The sequence below is a fragment of the Gavialis gangeticus genome, unplaced genomic scaffold (genome assembly GCF_001723915.1).
Source record: "Gavialis gangeticus isolate Ggan-Ray unplaced genomic scaffold, GavGan_comp1, whole genome shotgun sequence".
NCBI lineage: Eukaryota > Metazoa > Chordata > Crocodylia > Gavialidae > Gavialis > Gavialis gangeticus.
Window position 1 is genome coordinate 73,486,069 of NW_017729034.1, and position 7,044 is coordinate 73,493,112.

General features: G+C 41.6%; 1 protein-coding gene across 1 annotated transcript in view; it reads left to right on the forward strand.

Annotated features, from left to right (window-relative positions):
- The window catches only part of TMEM242 (transmembrane protein 242), a 48,846-nt gene that overhangs the window by 18,750 nt on the left and 23,052 nt on the right, over positions 1 to 7,044 (forward strand). The gene's annotated exons all lie outside the window — the stretch shown is intronic.

Sequence of the window (7,044 nt, forward strand, 5' to 3'; positions counted from 1 at the left end):
ATTTAAAAAAAAAAAAAAAAAAAAGGCAACTTGCTTGTTGGTGTGTTTCTGTAGAGAGAAAATGGGATAGAGGGTTCATGTTACATAGGATGGGCAGTCCTCTGGTATGCTCATTAAGGGCCAAGTAGATGGGGAACAAACACCTTGCTACCCCAGTGGCATGTCCATAACACATTGGACTGTGCTAGGGAGCACCACTGAAAACTCATCCTGCTGAATGCTGAAACGCATAGCATAGCTGCCTTTTTGACATGCCCAGCATCGCTTTCAGACTTAGGCAGGCTTATTACAGCAGCCGTGACCTCTCTCAGTAGCTGCCTTACATTTTTTTGGCGCTTGGCACATGCAGAGTAGGAGCAAGAGGCAAGATGTATTTTCTTTCACACCAGTGCTCCTTAGCATAGCCCGACATGGTGTAGATATGTTGCATTGTGTTAAGTGTCAGCAGTGAAGATCACACAGGCATTTCAGTTTGTCCTTGCTAATGGACCATGACCTGCGAGTCCCCTGTGTCTGCAGATTTGGCAGAAGTGTCTGCTTCCCTTGTTGAAATGCTAATGGACAGAGAATGTCCTTGGCTTCTCTGACAAACTACATAAATCTCCATGGCCAGGAGTTTCCCTCTCACCTTCTAGAATTAAGGGGAAAAAAAACCCCAGTCCATCCTACCCTTGTTAATCAGTCTCAATATCGCCACTCCATCCTTGGTCCCCACTCTGAATTGCCTCATATTACCTCTGCTAGTAATTCCATGGGCTATGGCCCTACTTCCTTTGGCTTTTTTCTATCCAAACACCTGGGTTCAACTTATGGTGTTCACTCTCCATTTCTTTTAACTTCCGCAGCTTGATTGCTTGTGGGAGCAAGCAGAAACAAGCAAAGCCTTCCATTACAACATAGAAGAAAGATGCAAATGCCTGAATTCAAGCAGTCTCTTTCAGGCAGTGTTTGGGATACAATGGGGGAGAAAAGGATAGGGACACCCATCTACATTGCCTGCACACTGAGACCCAGCACTCCATTCATCTGGCTGTTGGCTGTATCAGAAGCACTAGGTTGCTCCTATTCAGTCAAACTACTTTTGCATGAACAGTCAGATTTGGCCCAACTCAGTAATATAGGTGGGGTGGGGGTTTTACCTACATTTAAACATCTTTAAAGGGAGAGAGGTTTCTGCTTAGGAGCACGCAGTAGCTGTTATAGTCTAACTGTTAAGTCTGCATGGTCCCAGAGTGGTGCATGTTAGCTAAATTACCTTAACTTTTACCCTGAATAAGTAGAATCTTGCAGACCTGACAGTTGCATCCTAACAGCTTGTATTGGTATCCTTTGGTATTGATATGGCTGTTAGTCTATCCCCTTACTTTGTATTTTGTGGTTGCCTGGTAGTCTCCCTGTGGGGCTGTTTTCCTTAGGAAGGTCTCAGACAAACAACAAGCACAACATGTTGAGTTGGCTGAGCCCCAACACATGACAGTGACAGAACTGAGGCACTTACCGCCTCCTGGCAACAGTGGCATTGATGCCTCAGGTCCACGCAACAGCACAGCGTCCCTCAGAGATTAACTGAATATTTCTCATTAGTCATCTTTTTATCTGTATTTGAAATTGCTTTCCATTAACTGTTGTTATGGTTGGCTGAGAAAAATAAGTTGTGAATGGCCTTTAAGAGGCTCTCACCTGAGACATTTAGAAATAATTGTTCTATTGCACAGAGGTGCAGGTTACATTGTGAGCAATTAGCAGTTGCCAACTCTCATGACTTTTAGCATTGTTCTTAAAGTCTACGCTTTGGGAATGTTGAAAAAATAAACTTTTTCTTTCGTCTATATCTATATTGATAGATCGATACATAAAAGAAAGAGTTAAGTTTTTCCTGCAGCATAGATTTTAAGAACAATGCCAAAAGTCATAAGAGCTGGCAATACTGAATAGACCTCAGATGCTGAATGAAGCAGACCCGTCTTTGATGCTGTGGTTTGAAGTGATTGCTTCCCACTGATGTGTTTTTTTATTTGTTTAGATTGTTTATATTAGGTTTTTAACTTTCAAACCTTAGAGAAATTAGTAGGTCCCAGTTACGATTATGATTGATACTTGTTCTTGCCTAATCAAATATTGGTATTTAAAAATACTAACTGCTATCATGGGTTTTTTCCCTTCTCCTGATCTCACCTAGTGTACTCAATATGAATGTTTAAAATATCTGAGGTGCAAAACCAGAAGCATGCTAGAGATGAAAAATGTTGTGACTAAAACAAGGTGTTTCTTCTGAATACAGAAAGTATTTCTGAGGCAAGTCTTCTTTGATTTTTTTGGATTGCTCCTGGCATTTTTGGCTGTGCCTTCAACGTAAAATAGATGCAGGTGTTGACTATCAACAAAAGCATCTTCTGAGGTTTAGAAAGCAACTCTCTGGACCCTTGGGAGCTATGACAGGAGACTGTAACATTTATTTATTTAACTTTATTTGCTAGTACTTTGTTAGCTCTAGTTTTGCTGGTGCTCTTAGACATAATCTTTTTGACCAGGATCTGCTCTTAAACATACTTGTTTCAGGGGAACAAGTTAGTTGTGAAAAAAATATTGTTATTATGTGAGCAGAGATACAGGCACTACAAAATGGTCTGTTAAAATGTTACCCTGTTTAGTGTATTTTATTGTGGAATGTGGCATCAGACAAATAAATCAAATTTAATTGGTAGACAACCTGTCTAGGGGAAGTTACTATTATGCTTGAATTTTGCGTATAAAACTATTAAAGCTGAAAAAGAAGGCCAACATTTCAAATCTGGCTGGCTACAGCTAGTCTCCTACAAACATACTTAGGATATTTTATTTAGGTACTCAACTTTAATATGCTAAGTACCTGCAGCTTTCTTTGGCTTCAGTGATATTTGTGGGTGATCAGCGGTTCTGAAAACCCAGGCTACTAATGCAGGCATTTAAATAGGGGTTTTGGAACTTGGCTGCAAGTTGACTCTTTTGACCTGAACCTATGAATTCAGAGAAGCTTTTATTTTCTGACAGAGCAATTACTATCCATTGCTAATCTTCCAAAAAAAACCCATTGATTCTCTCAATGCCAGCAAGTGTGGGCTGAATTTGCAACTAACAGACCAGCCAGATCTCTCCTTTGGCAGCTGAACAGATTGGAGAACAAACATACTGCTCTAATTTTTTATTTTTTTACCCTCCTGCCTTAAGCTTAGAGACCTGCAGTTCACTAAGCTGGCCCTGCTACCATCTTCTTCCCACTCTGCAGTATTTTCAGTTCTTTAAGAAAATGTGGTAACTCTGACTGATACCACAGATACCTGATATTAATGCATTAGTATCATAGGATGCTAACTCTGGTCACTACACTTATTTCAATTGCCAGATAAGGGAGCTGTGTAAATTTCTTAACCTGCAAGGGATCTGCCAACACAAACTCTTTCATAAGTAGTGTCCCACTGACACAAACAGGCCACCATACAGGAGTTAGGCTTTGTGCTCATAAATCCCTTTGATGGAACTAAGCTTTAGCAGAGGAGGTCTTGGACTTTCACTGAGAGCTTGCACAGAAGTTCTAAATAAAGGAAAGGGGAATTCTCCCTATCCTTATGGTTCCCAGTGCAGTCTAGGGGAGTAGTATACAAGGGATTGGGGAGGAGAAAGTAGCCAGATTTGTGGATGGATGAGGAGCAACCACACTGAAGATATCAGGACAGCTGGAAAACCTTGAGCATCTGTCTTGCTAGCATGCTTTTAAGCAGCTGCAGTGTTTTTTGACTGACCTACAGAACTTCCTGAAGCTGTGACTGCCATATGCAGAAGAGCAGCTGCTTGTCAGACCTTGAAGGAGAGCGAAAGGAGAGGGAGATAAGAACTGCAGTGAGCTAGAGTAGAGGTTCCCAGCCACTGATACTGGGTTGCGAGCGGTTGGCTTCCAGGTTGTCGTAACTCGAACCCTCGTCTGTCTGCCTGGGCAATCACGTGCAGGGTTAAAGCTGGGTAGCAGGGCAGCCCCTGGAGGGAGGCAGCCAGCTCCATGCACCCCATCCTACTCCTGCTGGTCTGCAGTATAAAAAAGGTTGGGAACCACTGAGTTAGAGAGTGCTGTTCGCTTTCTGTGCTTTGACCCCGGTCATTCTAGCAGTGCTTTGGTTTAAAAGGATTAGGTTTGTAAGTAGAGATGACACACAAACATTAAGCTTTATGGATACTTATTGCATAGTTTCAGCTCTGATAGCAAAATGGTCTGCCATAAAAGCTATCCTCACTTGTAAAGCTATGTGAAGTGATGTGGTAAGCATCTGATGCCACTTGTTCACCACATGCGTGGAAGTATAGAATTAAAAACATAAGATACTATAGTTTTTAATGAGTTATTTAAGGTTCTAGAAAAGGTGGATGAAGGAAACAGGTCAACTGAAGTTTGTAAGACTGAGGTTTTAGTCTTCATAAAGCATTAAAACTTGAACCATCTTGACAAAATTGGGACAATTAAAAGTGGAAATGATGGAGTGATTGTGATCTTTAATTTACTGTTATGAAGACAGGGCATATTTAACAGAGCTGGTTTATGTTATTTAATTATCAGAGAGGAAGATTTTATTTACTTTTTTGCAAAACAAAATCTTCACAGAGAGATTTGATAAGAGCAAGAGTACTTCTGCCAAGAACAGCAGTCTACCAGCTCTGCCACCCAATGACAGGACTGGAGGGAACCTTTACGAAATGTTTGTCTGTATTTGCACCACAGCTACATCTGGTGGCAGGAGAGAAAATTATCATGTTTTGGGTAACATTTCACAAATATTTAAGCTTTGCGTTTTGTATTCACTGACTCATGTTTTCCTTTGTGTTTTGTAGTGAATTATTGGAAAAGCCAGAGCTGTGGGAACAGTGTGAGAACACAAGCATTAGTTTTAGACCAGACAAATAGTCTGTATTCCTCGCACCCCTCTCTAACAATGAACCAAGATGTTCACATTTGGCACTGTGTTCTTCCAGTATAGATTGCCAATTGCACTGAATTTTGCAAATGGTAAAGAAATATCTTACAGTCAGACTTAAGACCATTGAACCCATCTACAGAATGGGATACCCATTTCTCATTTACAGAAAGTCAGAGTTGAAATGATAGGAAAAGCTAGTACAACTGCTTTTATTTTACCTTTCCCAGGAATTGGTTCTAATCAATATGAACCGGTGTTTCAGAAGCAGCAGCAAAGTACTTCTCCTCAGTTTTTGTGGCAGTGTTTCTTCTTTGGCTTAAAAACATGTCAGGATAGTGTCTACTGTCACTTCTATGCCCTTAACCTTTCAATAACAAACGTATGCACTAGCACAAATTGTCAATTGTAGAAGCAACCGGAGAATGTAAGTTGGTGTCCTCTGTTTCTGACACTGGGGTCATGATATCTGCATCCAATTCAGTGAGGTTGCTTTAGTTTTTTTATTTGGTCCTAACGGGTTTTGCAGTCTAGGAAAATAAGGCTGTGATAGCATTTCTAAACAGCTTTATTGTTAGAGTTAGTTTCCTTTTACTTTACAGTATGCAGCTTTTTGTGCAAGAGTTTGACACCAAGATACAGTGGTTATATCCCTTTCCCATGGCAAAGTGGATATCCCCTAAAACCGATTAAGTGCATGATGGACCAGCACTGAAACAGTAATGCCCAGGGTGTTTTGCAGGGAAGTGTGACCCATCAAGTTCTTCTTGAAGCACCCATCAAGTTCTTCTAAGTTCCAATAATTTTAGGGTGTCATATTTAAAAGGTTATTGGGTCAAGAGACAATTTGGATAGGATGCTTTTTAAGTTCCATTTTTCATTAATAAAGAGTAGTCTGCGTTTTCAGGGCTGTGCAAAGCTTCAGTCCCTGATTCAGTTCAACGGAGATTTGACCCAATTCGGTGGCCAAATCTTTGAATCCAAATTGAATGAGAGGACCCTTTAATCTCACTGAATCAAATTGGAACCCTCTGAATCGATTCGGGAAGATTCAGCAATTTGGACATAGACATATCTTCAAATATCTGTTCTACATACCTCTAGGTAGCAGGCAGCTTGTGAATGCTGTGATTCTGGGGCACATGAAGTGTCCCACAGGAGCGGAGGAGGCTCCCCAGCACACTTGGCAGCAGACACAGAAGTGGACCAGAAGCTGTTCTGGTCCATTTTGGGTCCACTGGAGAGCGCGCTCCCCACTCCCCAGCTTGGTGACTGGTGCCTCTTGGGTCTGGGGTGGTTACTTGGGGTTCCCCTGCAGCTGATCACCAAGCCAGGGTGTGGGGGAGGCTCCCTGATGGACCTGGAAGTGGACTGGATTTGCTGCTGAGCACGTGGAGGACCACCCCCTTGCTCTCCTGTGGGATGCTCCATGTGCTCCAGCACCACAGCATTCACGAACCGTGCTAGTACCTCGAAGTATGTAGAAAAAACTTTTAAAGCTGTGTCTATGTCTGAGTTGCTGATTCTCTGAATCGGCATCGAATCTTCAGATTCGGCTGAATTGAATCAGGGACAGTGATCCAAATCAACGAATCAAATCAGTGTCCCTGATTTGGGCCAAATCTGAATTCAAATTGAATAGGGCCCACTTGACGCACCCATATGCATTTTCTGTACTAAAAGAACAGCTAAGCATTAACTTTTCTTTTTGAATTTCCTGTGCGTATTATTCTGTAGTCACTGGACATGGCTAGATGAGACACTACTGCACAGTAATTACTGTTAATTTATTTACTACTTGTATAAGCAAGTACTAAATAAATGCACAGTAACCATAGTTATCGTGCAGTAGTTCCAGCAAGCATCTTTTAGTTGATGCTACTGCACAATAACCTAACAATACTGCTCAGTAATGCATTAGCACTGTCCATGCTGTGACATGCTACTGTGCAGTATTTTTTGGCTACTGCGCAGTCAGAGTCTCATGTAGACATGCCCACTGATCATCATTAACATCATTTAATTTTCTTATTGTCTGCATAAGGTGCCAAAACTTATCTGGTTGTAGGCTGTACAGGAGGGACAGGACAGGGAGGAAAGGTAG